Source organism: Spermophilus citellus (genome assembly GCF_964194105.1).
Source record: "Spermophilus citellus genome assembly, chromosome: 19".
NCBI classification, from domain to species: Eukaryota; Metazoa; Chordata; class Mammalia; order Rodentia; family Sciuridae; genus Spermophilus; species Spermophilus citellus.
This window is the reverse complement of record NC_138201.1, coordinates 13,602,638-13,619,342: the sequence shown is the minus strand read 5'-3', so window position 1 is coordinate 13,619,342 and position 16,705 is coordinate 13,602,638.

Sequence of the window (16,705 nt, the reverse complement as noted above, 5' to 3'; positions counted from 1 at the left end):
ATTATCAACTGCTGCTGATTAATTTTTCCATGCCTGTTAACTCATCTCTAAAATGAGAATGATTATGTCCATGTCATAGAGCTATTTATGAAGTTGAATGTGAAATAATGAATGTAAAAAGCCTAGCACTTTACCTGACAATCAGAAATTTGCAAAATTAACTGTTGTTATTATTATTGGCATGAATATATATCTTTAGGATAGATTATTACATTGAGTAGCATCAGTCTAAGTCTTTTGATATGCATCTTTATATATAAACTCAAATTAATTGATTTTATTTGAAGTGAATAAGTTGCATAATCATGGGTCTCTCCTCCTCTTTTTTTCCCTTTCTTGTCAGCAACATCATCCACCCATCCACTGAAACCCAAAATTAAGGCATCACCCTTAATGCTTCTCTTTCCCTCCCCTCCCTAATTCCATCAACTTGTTGAGTCCTGTCAATTCTGATTTATGAATATTTTTGTACCCCACTGGTATTCCAAACTGCCATTGTTGTTTTAGACAGAATGTTTGCACCCTGTTCATGCCCTGATTTCATATATTGAAGTACCGTTCTCCCAAGGTGATGGCTTTGGAAGGTGGTGCCTGAGGGGGATAATTAGGTGTCCTTATGAGGACACAGGGAGAAGATTGCCATCTATAAACAAGGAAGAGAGCCTGTATCAGATTCTCAACCATGCTGGCACCATGATCTCAGTAACCCAACCTCTGTAACTGTGAGAAATCAGTGCTATCTAAGCTGTCCAGTTTATGGTATTTTGTTATGGCAGCCTGAGCTGACTAAGGATGGTTATCTTTTGTCTAAACGAGAGCAATGGGGGCTGGGGATGTGGCTCAAGTGGTAGCGCGCTTGCCTGGCATGCATGCGGCCCGGGGTTCCATCCTCAGCACCACATACAAACAAAGATGTTGTGTCCGCCGAAAACTAAAAAATAAATATTAAAAAAAATTCTTTCTGTCCCTCTCTCTCTCTCACTCTCACTCTTTCAAAAATAAATAAATAAATAAATAAATAAATAAACAAACAAACAAACAAACTAGAGCAATGGCCTCCTAACTGGTTTCCCCAAGATCAGTCCTCATTCTCCTCCAGCTCCTACTTCTCATAGGAGCCAAAGTGATTTTTTTTTAAAATTTTGGTACCAGGGATTGAACTCAGGGGCATTCATCTACTGAGCCATATCCGCAGCCCTGCTTTGTATTTTATTTAGAGATAGGGTCTAATTGAAATGCTTGGAACATTGCTTTTGCTGAGGCTGACTTTGAACTCATGATCCTCCTGCCTCAGTCTCCCAAGCCACTGGGATTAACAGGAATGCACCACCAGGCCCAGCCCAAAGTGATTCTTTAAAAATGTAGACAGGATGGGGGCTGGGGATGTGGCTCAAGTGGTAGCGCGCTCGCCTGGCATGAGTGCGGCCCGGGTTCGATCCTCAGCACCACATACAAACAAAGATGTTGTGTCCACCGAAAACTAAAAAATAAATATTAAAAAAATTCTCTGTCTCTCTCTCTAAAAAAAAAAACAAAATGTAGACAGGATGAAGGATTGCATCTTCTCATTTTCCTCTTCTCTTCTCTTTCAACAAAACTTGTGAGGCTCTTTATGGATATAGACAGAAAACTACATCCTCATTGTTCAGGCACGAGGGAGGCATCCAGAGTTTCTTCAATTTTCTTTCACTGAACTCTGATGCATGTTGGCTGAAGGTCCTTGTATATACCAGGTTGCTCCCTGGGGTTATTCTCTCCATTTCCAAATGAAACTCCAATCGAAATGAGGTAAACACAAAGGGGATGCCACTTTTTCCCCAGTTGGCTCTCCTGTTCTTAGCAAATAGAGATGGAATCATCTGCTTCCACTTGTCCAAACCCTGAAGTTACTACTGTGTCTCAAGTCCACAGAAGGCTGTAAACTACAGTGTGATTACAGACTGTGTCTCCATTTCGAAACTTTTATCAGCATCTCTGTTTATAGAATCGGATAGAATCCGATGTGAGACAAATTAAAAATGATTGTTGCTGCACTGGGTTCCATCAGTTAGCCCTCCCGAACATGATTCATGAAGACATGGGGTGTCTTCTTTCAGATGAGTCACATTTGTCACCAAGTGCTGTTCCATCCCGCTTGGTAGACATTCATGACTACAGGCTCTTCTTTTTTCCTAGATTGGCAGGATTTTTCAAAAATTCAACTTCATTGCCTGAAATGGTGGCACACACTGTAATCTCAGCAGCTCAGGAGGCTGAGGCAGGAGGATGGCAAGTTCAAAGCCAGCCTCAGCAACTTAGTGAGACCCTAAGCAACTCAGCAACACCCAGTCTCAAAGTCAGAAACAACAAGGGCTAGGGATATGGCTCAGTGTTAAATGTACCTGTGTTCAATCCCTGTTACTAAAAATTTACAAAAATAAAAAAAATCAACTTTGTTTAGGCATGATTCACAGACAATCAAATGCACACATTATTTTTTTATACCTTTATTTTATTTGTTCATTTTTATGTGGTGCTGAGGATCTAACCAAGGGCTTCACTTTATGCGAGGCGAGCACTCTATCACTTAGCCACAACCCCAACCCCCACACATTGTTAATCAACAGTGAAGTATAGTGAATTTTCACAAATGCATGCACTCATATAATTACAACCAATCAAATATGGAACATTTCCATTGGACCCCCCCAAAAGTTCCTTGTGTCCATTTGCAGTCATCCCTCCTGTGCTCTGCTGAAAGTCATCACTAATTTGCTGTCACTGGAGATTCCTTTCACCCATTCTGGAATTTCACATACTTAGAATCACAGAGTATCTCTTATTTCATGTCTGGCCTTCTCCTACTGATATCATTATTATTATTATTTATTTTTAGATTCATCTATGTTGTATGTATTAGTTCATTTTTTTATTGCATAGGATCCTGTGAAGATATCACAGTCTATTTAATTGTTGACCTATTGATGGACATTTGGTTTGCTTCAGGTTTGGGGTTTTTTTAAAATATAGTTTCTGTAAACATTTATGGACAGTTCTTCTCTGGAAGCATGTGTTGTCATTTCTCATGGGTAAATACGTCCTGTAGTTTAGGGTGTGTGTGTGTGTGTGTATGTGTGTGTGTGTATATATATACACACACACATACATACATACATACACACACATATAGGATATATACATATACATACATATATAGGATATATATATATACACACACACACACACACACACACACTTTTTTTTCAATTTCACGATTTTTTAAAAATTAAAAGCAAAACACGTTTAATACTTTCACTTAAATATTTAAAATGGATATATTGTTAGCATGATCTCCCCTTCTATAATAATATCAACTTATAACAAAATGTAAATAAATGTTAGTACTTTGGGTACAATGAGGTTTATGGCAGATAATATTGATTTCATCATCAAATATTTATCATATACCTACCAAGTGGAATATATAGTGTGGATAATATCTGTGGAATAGACAGAAGCAAATTTTTTGCTACCTTGAAAGACTAAAAAATCTAGATGGGGACAATGAATTAAAGCAAAGCAATCAGAGACTTCAGAATAATGATGAACTGCTGAGTTGTGTATGCTATACACTAGTAGTGAATCAAGAGGTCAGAGAGGTTGTATGATGGGCAGTGGTTGAACCAGCATGTAATTATGGATTTCAAACTGGGTTCACCGTAGGGGAGGAGAAACTTTTTCCTTGTTCCCTAAAGCAAAGAGCATTAGTTGATCTGTTTAGTTGGAACTGAGCTTACTTGTATGATTCAATTTGTGGCCACTGTATCACATAAAATGCAAATGCCCACATTTGGCTCACTCTGTCCTGTGCTATATGTTTGAGTGGCTATATGGGCAGGGGTTCTGTAGATCAGGTTTCTCTCTCATCATGTGTTCCCTGAAGGATTGAGAGTTCTTAGATTTAGAGTCGGGGAATTGATATAGCAGGATATACTTTGTTCTCATTGCTAAACTGGATTTTATCAGAGAGACATTCAGTGATGGATACTGACTTAGGCAATGGCTAATTTAGGGTTTTGATTTGCCCTCTCTTTCATTTTTGTCTACCTCTGACTCTTGGGGGAGTGTTTGCAGGATAGAGTCCAAACTCTTTGTCATAATACCATTAATATCCCACAAAACCATCAGCTTTTCAAATGTTTGAATTAGTTAAGATAAACATTTGTAATGAGACATTGGAACAAAGTCTATGTGTTTCAAATGACAAAAGGTTTAGTAGCCCCATTTGCTATTCCTATTGGAGACAGGGTGACCAAAGTAACAAATCTAGCAAAGCTTAATAAATACCATGGAATGTCTTCAGTCCTGAGTACTGACAACAAATTTCAGACTCCTTGACTTGAATGTCAAAAATTGATTTTATTACGTCTTCAAGAAAAGATGGGAGGCAAGAACAAGTATGAGGAGAAGTAACGTTTGGGGAATCCCATCAAATATTTTCTGTGCCTTTTGATTGCCATCTGAGTATCTCCCCTATGTAAAACTGGTTCAGAGAGAGCAGTAGGGATATCATTGGAGGTACTCATTTGAATTTGAGGGAAGTAATGGCAAATGCCTTTTACTTTCTACTTCAAGTTCAGTTCATTGTCAGTGGTTGCCCAGAGGAGGACGAGGATAAGATTAAATGTGGCATAACACAGAAAAGCATTGCAATTGATTAGTAATGTCTGCAACAGGATAGAAAGTGGTCAAAGGTGACTCGTTTTGTCACCCACATCTTAGCCCTCCAGCCTGGAATGACATCATTTCCCTGGAGTCCCAGGAATCAGCCCTATTTGGGAAATTTCTCCTCAAGAAGCATCAAAATGGCAGTATTTTCTAAGAGTGTCAGGTTTAAAGGCTGGTGGAGTATTTGGGGGGCACTTTGAAGAAAGTATATCATTATGCAAGGCAGGTGTGACATTTGTTCCTTTTCTTGTAACTCTCTTTCACTGCTGGAAATATTTTTATTTCTCTCTCATGTGCCACAAGATCAACAATAATATTCTGGTTCAAACAGAACCTTTTTATTCAAAGGCATCAGGCGGTAATGGGTAAAAACTTGGAAAATGCCGTGGGAAATTAGGAGCACAACTTACTACTCCCTTTCAGCCTATTAAAATCACCCTTAACCTTACAAACTGAAGGATGATATTTTGCTCCCAAGGGTCTGCTTCTGTCTTGCTTCAACTTTTAGAATCCAAAAAAGAGTAAACATGAGGCTAGGAAGTCTCCAGAAAACTTTCAGCTGAGATACAAACTCAGTTTATTTTCTTTTTTGAAAGAAAATATGGAGTTATTTTCTTTAATTTGTTGTTCTTCCAAAACCCATAGATCACACCATACTGTTCTTTCTGCAAGATATTTGGGAATTATCAGTAATTGGAAATTATTGACATTCAACACCATCATGACAGAAGCAACTTTATTATATTACAGAGGGATGATTAATATATGACAGGAATTAAAGTTTGCATCGCAGCGGGTAGGGCTCTTATCTGATATGTCATCTCACTGATTACAAAGGCATGCAAATTATATAAACAGAAAAAGTGTTTTTCTTTTATGCTAATTTTAGCTCATCCCACCTGTGCATTAACTCATTTCCAATTAAGTGGTGAAAGGTGAATTTTAATAGATGCACTGAGGTAGATTTCTGCCTTGTCAGCCCACCTACTCTAACATAAAAGGTGGCTGTATCATATGCTTATTTTAACCCCATTTTTTAAGCTGTGTTTTTTCATTCCTGAGAAGATAAAATTCAAGCAATTGGTTTACATGAACTGCAAGGGCTTAGGAGCCAACATCAGGTAGAAAGGTTGTCTTCCTGACAATTGACAAAATTAGTGCAATATTCTTGGCTACTTGACTATTGTAATATTTTTGTTCTGTAGGCAGCTTCTGCCTGTTTCCCAAGGATCTCTAATATCTAATATTATCAGTTCCACATAATATCTGTGCCCTCCTTTGCTTCTATCACAGGCTGTCTAGATGTAATAAGATAAATCATTTTATATTTATTCCCACTGAAGCAAGGAAGGAAAGTGTCATCTCAAATGCAACTTAAAGCAGTGGGTAGTGGTTTCCTGAAGGCCTGTGTGACAGGTCCAGCTTCAGTAAGAAGGACTAAGAGGATCCCTCAGCAGTGTCTATGATGTGCTCGTGATAGGGATAACCTACATTGCCTAAGAATTTGCACTTTTCCTTTAGGCTATTAACTACTAAAGACAGAAAAAACAATAATTTTTTTCTTTTTATACAAAGATACAACTACAGTGCCAGGAACACTACTACCTACGGACACTCACTCTGGAGTCAGACTGCTGGGTTTAATGGTCATCTTTGTCATTTACTAGTTAAATTAACTTGGCAAGAATTTGCCTACCTGTGGTTCAGTTTCCTCCTCTTTAGAAAGCATATAAAATGAGTTCTTCATCCAAAGGGTCTCATGAGATGATCCATATCCAGAGCTTAAGAGTGCCTAGGACATGGTGCTCAAGTAAACATCTTCAAGTTTACTCAAGTAAACATTTCATTCCTGTATATTAATATAGGAATGAAAACATCGCTGTGTCTCGGGGTCAGTATTCAGATTTTTTTTTCCCCCAGCAAAGACACCGAGGGAAGGATGAAAAACAATCCTGCCGATGCAGGCATTTATAATTCAAAACTCCTCAGCCTTTAAGATTTGAGTCAGAACCTTGCTGTTCCAGGTTGTTAGTGGATGCGAAGGCACTTCAGAGTCTGGAGTGATAACAATAAATGGAGAAGTCGGCAAAGGAGCTGCAAAGCAGAATTGGCTTCTCTGGGAAAATGTTGTGCACATCCACGCCTTTTATCCTCCCATGCATATTCCCAGATGCAAAACCAATGTGCCATAGCTCATGGTGATTTTCCCTTCTCTGACAACAGCAAAGTAAACAGGCCAGTGAGGACTTTAATGAAAGTTTCAGGGATTGTCACTCCCTTTCCCCCCCATCTAAAGCTTAATGATTCCATTTCACTAATGAAACACTGCCCCATACCTCAGGCCTCACAATAAGCTTGCATTTTATATACATCATCTGTAGGTATATGTGTGTATGTATGTATATTTTAAAGTGTATTTATATTTGTTTATTTTGGCAGTTCTGTGGACCAAACCTAGGGCCTCATACATGCCTGGCAAGTGCTCTAGAACTGAGCAACATAGCCTGTCTGTCTATCCATCTATCTATATTATCTTCATTCTCTCTGCAAATCTATGAAGTAGGCATTATCATTTTCCTTTTACAATAGTGAAATGAGACTAAGATGAAGAAGAGTCATTTCTCCTATTCAAGCAGCTATTAAGACCAAGGTCCAAATGGCTTGTGGTTCTTGTCATAAACATCCCAAACCCTCTGATGCTCAGAGTTCTGGGAAGAAGGCATTATGGGGTACATGCATAGCATCTCTCCACAGTAGCCTCCATTCTGAAGAGACAGCTATATCTCTGTGTTAGAAGCCTTAGACCAATTGAATTTAATCTAGTTTGAATAAAGGAAAATGAAACAAAAACAACTGGTGAATTGGGCAGCTACCAGAACCACAGCAGGTTCTGAGAACTCCAACCAGTGATACAATCTGACAACACTCCTAGAAAAAGAGTGAGGCAAAGAAAACAACAAATTGCTTCCAGCTTAACTAGTTAATGGCTTACAGCTTAATGAGTTAGCTACAGGGCCTTTCACAAATCACCAAAGCTCAGTTTCTGTCATTAAAGTCTTTGTTGGCTTGGTTTAATGGTCCCTGTGGAGGCGTTCAGTCCAAATCCACATTTTCCCACACCATTTTATTTAACACATGTCAAGGTTTCCTGTACGTTGATTTTTTTTCCCGTGGATTAAGTGACATTTCTAACCAAACTATGAACATTTGCTTACAGAACCACTTAGAATCTTGGTTCTGTGATTCACTGTGGGACTGAAGTCAGTGCTTCCTTGCGGGGTGACTTTGGGTGTCATCCTGATTGGATTAAGGGCTACTCAGATTACTAGTAAAGCATTATTTTAAATGCTTCAGCGGTACAGAGACCGTATTTCAGCTGAAAGGAAAACCCACGTCTCTGCAGGCCGTTTGGCGCTTAGTTAGAAGGAGCCTGCGCCTCCTGTTTTGTCCAAGAGGCGGGTTCTGGGGAAGACTGACGTGTGAGTGGACAGAGGGTCGAAGGTCCGCCCTCCTCACGTGCGTGCGCCATCCAATCAGTGGGACGCGAATGTAAAGAAAAAGGGGCGGGAACCGCAAGCCCTCGTGCTGTGTCCGTTGGAGCTTGGGCGGTGTTTTCTCCTGCTGGGCGTCGGAACCCGGAGCTCTCCAGACTTCAACACTGTGGAACTCACACAAGTGACCTCCTGGGCTCTTCTGCCTTCGGGCTTGGGACTGAGAATTGTACCATCTCCTTCCTTGAGGCTGAGGCCTTGGGACTTGGACTCTGTCACGCCACCGGCTTCTCTAGAGCTCCACCTTCTGGTCTTCTTTTAAGACTTCTTGGCCTCCCTGACTAAGTAAGCCAATTGTCCTAATGAATCCCTAATGATTTATTTGGGTATAATCTTGATATATCTTCTGTGAGCACGGTCTTTCCAGAGAATTCTGACTAAGATTCCCAAACGAATGTGGAATGTGTCTAAGAAACGCCTGGTGGTTTTGTGAAAATGCATTGATTCAGAACAGGTGGGGCCTGGGATTTTTGCGTGTTTCTAAAAACATTCCCGGTGATAGTGCTAATGGCGAGAAATCACCGTGTTGAGGGCTTCATTAGCCTTCCTCACGGTGCTTCCTACAGGTGTCTCGCATTGGAATTAGCAGATGGCAGAGTGCGCCTTAGCTGTTCTATTGAGAGACCTGGAGAAAGCTGCCTGTTTAGCAGCGTGCGTGTGATTCAGTGTTTTCCAAACTTGATCCTTCATTAGAATCACCTGTGGGTTGAAATCCAGATTTTTAGGTTCTTTCCCCTTAAATTTCCCCAATTTAAGGCTCTGGCTTATCTTGTTTTGGTCCTTGAAACGTACCAGTTATGGCTCAGTGAGGTTAGGAACTTGCCTAAGCTCAAAAGTAGTGGAGAGGAGTGTCAGATAGATGTGTAGATTGATGTGGGTTGATGGAGGCAGAGGAGAAGAAACAAAAAATAGAGAGAGGGGCCGGGGAATTGGGCCCTGTCAGGAGACATCGTGTGGGTGAACCTAGTCTACTCAGTGTGACTTTTAAAAGGCTTGCTCACCTAAAAGGGGTGTGGAGTTTCCTCTCTACGTTTACATGGGCTTCAGGGAAGTGAGAAGCAGGCTCACTTCTAGTTGGTGGAGTGTGAACTCCAGATGAGATAGCCATATAACCTTGTAAATGGTTAGAAAACTTAACTAACACAGCACAAACTTTCACAACTTCTGGTGTTCCTCATACTAGTATCCACTGCTTTATTTTGTTGATGAAAACCAAACAGTTTGCCTGGGGACATAATGGAAAATCATGCTCTGAAAATTACACTTTCAGGCTGGAGTTGTGCCTCAGCAGCAGAGCACTTGCCTCACACATGTGAGACACTGGGTTCAATCCTCAGCACCATATAAAAAAGAGTAAACAAATATATTGTATCTATGTATAACTAAAAAATATTTTTTAGAAAATTACACTTTCATAATAATTCCCTGTCATCCTATATCAATTTTTTTTTATTTTTTTCCCAGTTTACACACACACATGCATGCACGCATATTTTTGGAGAAGACTTAGATCATATATATTAATGGAAGATTAAAAGTCCAAACCAGTGCCAATAGATAGTAGATGTTTTAGTCAGTTTTAAAATTTTTTTCAGAGGGGAATTCCAAGGATTGAACTTAGGGGCACTCAACCACCGAGCCACATCCCCAGTCTTATTTTGTATTTTATTCAGAGACAGGGTCTCACTGAGTTGCTTAGTGCCTCGCCATTGCTGAGGCTGACGTTGAACATTTCAGCCTCCTGGCCTGCTGGGATTACGGGCGTGCATCACCATGCCCAGCTTTTAGCCAGCTTTTTATTCACTGAGACAAAAATGCCTGATAAGACAATGTAGAGAAAAAAATTATTTTGGCTCATGGTTTCAGAGGTCTCAATTCATAGATGGCTGACTCCATATCTTGGGTCCTGAGGGAAACTTCAGAATGAAAGTGCATGACAACCAGGAAGCAGAGAGAGCCTGATTCACCAGGGACAAAATATAAACCCAGAGGCATACCCAGTGTCCTACTTCCTCCGGCCATACCCTACCTGCCTACATTTACTACCCAGAATTAATTCATATTGTGAATTAACACACTGATTAGGTTCCACCTCTCATAATCTGATCATTTCACTTATGAAAATGCATGCATTTTTTCACCTGTGAGCTTTTGGAGGATACCTCTTACCTGTACTGTAACAATGAAAGATCTCTATGGACAGATTACGGGGAGAATTAGACCAGCCATAGCAAGAATATTGCATCTTTTATGTGAACCCCAATCTATCCTTGGTTGCCTAGAGCCCTAGAGAGGTTCTGAACTGACTTGGAGTGTTCTGTGACTCTATTCTGGGCTTCTGGGAGATGAGCTGTGACCCTTTTGCTGGGTCAGCATTTGACTAACTCATTCCATGTTGCATCCAGTATCACTTGAACAGATAACCTACAGTAGTTGTTGACACGAGGGTGGCTAGTAGGATTGAAAGGCTAAAATGTGCTGAGGAATGTGTTAGTTCTCTGCTATTATATTTTTCTCGATATAATTTTCATAACCCAAATGTCTTATGCAAGTCTTTCTTCATGAAGGTTCTGATAGCAGTTTGCTCAGGCGTTGTGGGCCTTATGATCCCTGTGGGAACTGTTTAATTTCATAGAGAAAAAGAAGCTGTAGACAATATGTAAATGGTGGACATTGATTATATTCCAGTAAAACTTTACGTGTAGAAACGAGTGGCAGGGTCACATATAGACCATTTATCCTAATTTACTAGACCATGATATAAAAAAGATCCTCAGGGAATGGCCATTAAAGTATGGGCATTTAGGCTCTGGGATTAGGAAAAAAATAAGGCAGAGTTAATTAAAGAACAGTTAACTGGTGTGGTAGAGTTCTGCAGAGAGCCTTCTCAACCTGTCCCATCTTGCCTATAGCATATATGGGCACTGTTCTCATATGCTGCCACAGATTTACATAACAACGTAAGAATTTCTGTGTGGTCTCCTAGATTGGGCATAGGAAGTAGTAGCCCAACCTGTTCATTGGGTTCATTGGTGTGCTGATGGAGGTTTTGCAGCGAACATCAGTCATATCTGATGGACACTGAGTGAAAACAGCAAATGATGTAATAAACAAATATCCCAACCATTATTAAAAATACCTAGCTTGTCAGTCAACATATTTTTTGAGAGTATTTTACTGTGACTTTTTCTCTCCAGTTCTTATTTGAATCTAAATATTTGCAAATACAGTCCACACAAAATGGAATTCCAATTTGGATATCTTTAATTTTTTTTTTTTTTGTATTGGTAGCTTTCTTCCCAAAGACAGTTTAGAACTATTGAGAGTTAAAGTGTTTGGCGGGTAACTGCAGAATGGGTTTCTGATTTTCATATTTTATAAGCTTTTAAAAACTGGTTTTAAATTAATAATTTTAATCAACTTTAAAAAAAGATCTTGGTAGTTAAGTCTTTTGTGTGTTATGTATAATAAGAATTTCTTTTAAAAAAATTTTTTTTAATTTTTAATTTTTTGTTTTAATTAGTTACACATGACAGTACAATGATCTTGACATATCATACATTTGAATCAGATGGGATATAATTTCTCATTTTTCTGAGTGTACAGGTTGCAAAGAATTTCTTTAGAGTTGTTTTCTAACCCTACTTTGGGTGAACACACACTAGATTCTGGCTAAATGTGCATTACAATTCCTGGAGGATTGGGTGAGGAGGGAAACAGTCCTTCCTGCTTTATTGATATTCTAAATAATCCTGTTTTCATGCTTAGGTCCTGGCTGTAGTGTGATGATGGTTATGTATTTTAGGAACTAGGTACAGAAAGGAGGATTCTATCAGACACCCTTCTAGAAAGAAGGGATGAGTGAGTTCATATTTCCTAATTGGTCTTGTTCTCCTATTCACCATAAAATCTAAGGTGTTCCCCTTGGAATAAGAACAACAAAACAGCATTGAAGTCTCCAGTAATCATTTTTTAAAAATCCTGTTACCTAATGGAAGGTCCAGCTTAAAATTTAATATCATGGGGGCTCTCATTAAAATATAAGGAAGATCAGCTGAGGAACCAGGGGAAGAGAGGAGGAGAGGGGAAAATGGAATAATGGGGGATTATAGTGGCCAAATTATATTGTTATAATGCATGCATGTGTGAATATTTAGCCATAAATCCCACCATTACATACAACCATAATGCACCAATAAAAAATGTGGGGGGAAAAAGGCATGCTCGAGATTATCTTGAATCATCTCTTAAAATGGTACTCCTGGATTCCTAAGTATAAAAGAGAGATCACTTGGAATTTATGACTTAAAGAGAATTTGGAGGATGCTTCAAATTCAGTTCAATTGCACTAAATATAAATTGCCATCACAGGACCTAGAAAGGCACAGATGGCCCTTTTCTGTTTTTCTGGACCATCTATTCTTCCAGACCATCTATTCTTCCATGTATACTTTTCCTTGGGACTACTCTGTTCTCTTTAAGTGGTGAACCAGACACAATTTATCCCTTCTGAACACACATTTACTCTTGACTTGCAAAGCGTAGCATTTTCCTAGTTTTCTTCTACATGAACTAACCTGGCCTTTGCAGTGTTTTCTTTTTTCTTGCTACATTCTTTCCCTCTGCCAGACTTTTGAATGCTTACATGCCCTGAGGACTTGGGTTTTGCTCCCCTGGTTATCTAAATGAACAGTTTTCTTAGAAAGTTGGATTCAGTTCTTTGTCCATTGCCTTTCTCTCTTCATATCTCTGGCTCTAGGCCAGTATCTCTTACCTCCTATTTGATTTGTGCCCCTGAAAGTCTAATAGTCTTTTAAATTTTAGCATGGCCAAAATAGAATTTCTGGTTCCAGAATCTCCTTCCATCAAGCCTGTTTCTCAATTTATTTCTCAGAACCTAGTTTCTCAAGTTAGGTGCCTAAGAGGCATCTTTACTGCTTTCCTCCCTTCAATATCCACATAGAATTCATTAGCAAACTCCTGTCCTGGTACCCAGATGCTATCTGAAGCCCTTTTCTCCTTTTTGTCTGCTCTTTGATCACTTATCTGGACAAAAGTACCATTAACTGCCACCTGGACTGTTACTATAACCTCTTATCTTGTCTCCTTAGCAATCCATCCCCATACCTCTTAACAGAGGGAAAAGCTTACCCCGTCACTTTTCTGCTTGAAACTCCTCAGTTGCCTCCTAATGCACTAAGAATAACTACAGTGTCTTATGATAGCACATCAGGGCTTTCAAAAAGATTTTTGTTGACTTCTGTAATCCAAAATGAATGGTTTCTTTCCTTTTCTCACTACATTGCTCTCGATGTATTCTAGGCTTTTGTTTAATTTTTTCCTCTCTGTCTCTCTCAATAAGCCAGGGTCTTTAAAGCATTAGTATTTGACAGTGTGTCTGCCTTGAATGCCCTCTTCATGATTCTTTGTAGAATTGCCTCCTCCTATCACATAAGATCAGAAGAAACTCCCAAATACCAAAATCAGAAGTCATAGACCAATTTTAAAAGATGTTATCTAAAGCAGTGGTGTGAGGATATAAGGGCCTAAGTAATATTATTCTGGGTTTGTGAAATATTTTTGAGACATGCATATTTAAAAACTATCACATCAGTAATAACAATTCCTAAAATTAAAAGTAAGCAGAAGCCACTAGCAATAAGCAGTTGGAAATGGAAATAAAAAAGCATTTATAAAGATTTTTATTTCTAAACATAGTGGAATAAGGAGGACCATATTCCCCCTCTAATGATAAATAGGAAAATATAACAATGTATAAAGCAGTGGTTTTTCCATCACTTGTCAGTCAGTGCAGAAATGGAATCCCTGAAAGAAGGGGAAAGTTGAGGGGAGTGAAAATTGCCTGTAGGCATTTCTAAGTAACAGCAAGAGAGAGGGGATTCAGGGAGGGCTTGAGGAGGCAGGAATGTGTGAGTGAAGGACCCTAGAGAGGACAGAACAAAACAAAGTCAAAATGCCCAGGTAATTTTCAGATACGTCCCCTCTACCTTTTGGCTGGGTACCCATGTTTGAGTGCATGAAAGGGAACTACTAGAGGGAGAGAACCTTTGAAAAGGAGTACAGTAAAGAGTGCTTAGAACTCCTTCTGAGCTGGCAGTGTTTAGTGTTAAAATAATTGTCTGGAAAAGCTGTGGGGTACTTGAATCTTTGGACAGAGTCCTGAGAAGGTGATGACTTCAGTGACTGGGATGCACAAGCCCTAGACTAAAATTATCAAGTAACTTTACTGAGTGTTAGAAAGAAGCCTGTGTCTGGAAGCTGATTATGTGAAATATCCAGTGTTTAATATCCTACAGAAATTATTGAGCATCCAAAGTAACAGGATAATATAACCTATAAACATGTAAAAAGAAAAATAAAACACTCACCAGAAACAGACTCAGATATAATATAATAGATGATAAAATTAGCAAGAATGTTTATGAAAATACAAATTAGACTCCTTGTGTTCAAGGGAATAGAAAAAAATAAGAATTATGAGAGGGAGAAAGTGAGAAATAAAAGCTTATATTCATATGAAAATTTGTACTCAAATATATCAGTATTGTATCAGATGTTATAGCAGTTCTAATGTAATAGTCTCAAACTGGGCACAATGGAAAATACCCATCTACTGATAGATGACTAAACAACTCTGGCTTGTTTATTTAGTAGTATAGTACTGACGATCATAGTGAATGAAATATTGGACCATGCAACAATAGTGGTGAATCTCAAACAGACCATTGCAAATGAGAGAACCATTTCAAAAGATACATGATTCTGGGGCTGGAGTTGTGTCTCAGTAGTAGAACGCTTGCCTGGCATGTGTGAGGCCCTGTATTCGATCCTCAGCACTGCCTATCAATAAATTAGTTAAATAAAGGTACATTGAAGGGGAGGAAACAGGGATATTAGAAATCAGAAGTTATGGACCTGGGGATTACAGCCTGATTATAGCTCAAAGGAAGGATGAAGCTAGGTGTGGTGGTGCACAGCCGTGATCCCAGTCACTCGGGAGGCTGAAGCAAGAGGATCTCAAGTTCGAGACTGGCCTCAGCAACTTAGGCCCTGTCTTCAAATAAAAATAAAAAAGTCTGTGTATGTGGCTTAGTGGTTAAGTACCTCTGGGTTCAATCCCTGGTATCTTGTTGCCAGCAAAAAAGAAAAGGACAAGGTTGAAAAGAGTGCAGAAAGGGAGTGGTACCAATTTTGATTATAGTAGTTTCAGTGATGTATTATTTTTGAAAAACTGTCAAATGAGTGAACTTCAAATTGGGTTCGTTCTATTGTTTCTTAATATTGATTTAGAAAATAGAAACAATTTCAGGTGACTATAATAAACAGATTAAATGATATTTATTAGATGACCTCAGAATAAATTATTTTGACCACACATCCTTAATGGAATGTTTTTAACATCTCTAAATTTGAAAACAAACTGGAACTTATAAGCAAATTAAGTACATTTAAAGTTAATGTTTCCAGGAAGAGAAAAATAATTTAGGTGATTGTGGGGATACAATAGTGACTAAATCTATTTTAAAGAGAACAGAATGTCTTTTATTTTAGAAAGACTAGAATGTATCTTCTATTTTAAAGAGAATGACACTCATGCAACCAGAGATATGAAAAATTGTGCTCTGTATGTGTAATATGAATTGTAATGCATTCTGCTGTCATATGTAACAAATTAGAATAAAAAAGTATTCAGAAAAAAGAATGACATTCTAAAAGAGAAAAGTAACAGTATATTTTTAAAATATGGAGTAGTTTTGGCTTTAGGGATAGTGTTGATTTTGGCTGTCTAGAAATTATAAAAAATTACATAATTATAATTGAAAACTATCATGAATTAGAAACCCTACAAAGGGAAGAGACAAAAAAAGTACAAGTGTAAAACAAGTGTGAGGTAAAACTATTAATGATTAATTTGTCTGGAAAGTCTCTGCTCATTTTCTTCCTTTTGGTACTGGGGATGCAACCTAGGACACTGTGCAGGGTAGGCAGGTGCTCTGCCACTTAGCTGCACTCTCAGGCCTACGCTCATACTTTTAAAATTTCCTAACTGTATATTGAAAAAGCCAAGAGATATTAGTGTCCCAGGACTAGTGGTTACTCCTGGCATTCAGATGATGTTCTTTAAATCCCATTTCTCAAAGGAATTCAGCTAAAGAAATGGTTGATTTTAGGTCTGGATATTCCTGGGATGCCCTGCTGTCCTAGAAAGTAAAGAATATTTAAAGATTAAAGTGGTTATTTCAAAAGACACAGCTGGTCTGGGCGTGGTGGTGCACACCTCTAATCCCAACAATTCAGAAAGCTAATTCAGCAGGATGACAAGTTTGAGGCCAGCCTCAGCAACTTAGTGAGGTTCTAAACAACTTAGCATGACTGTCTCAAAATTTAAAAATAAAAAGGACTGGAGGCTGGGATTGTGGCTTAGC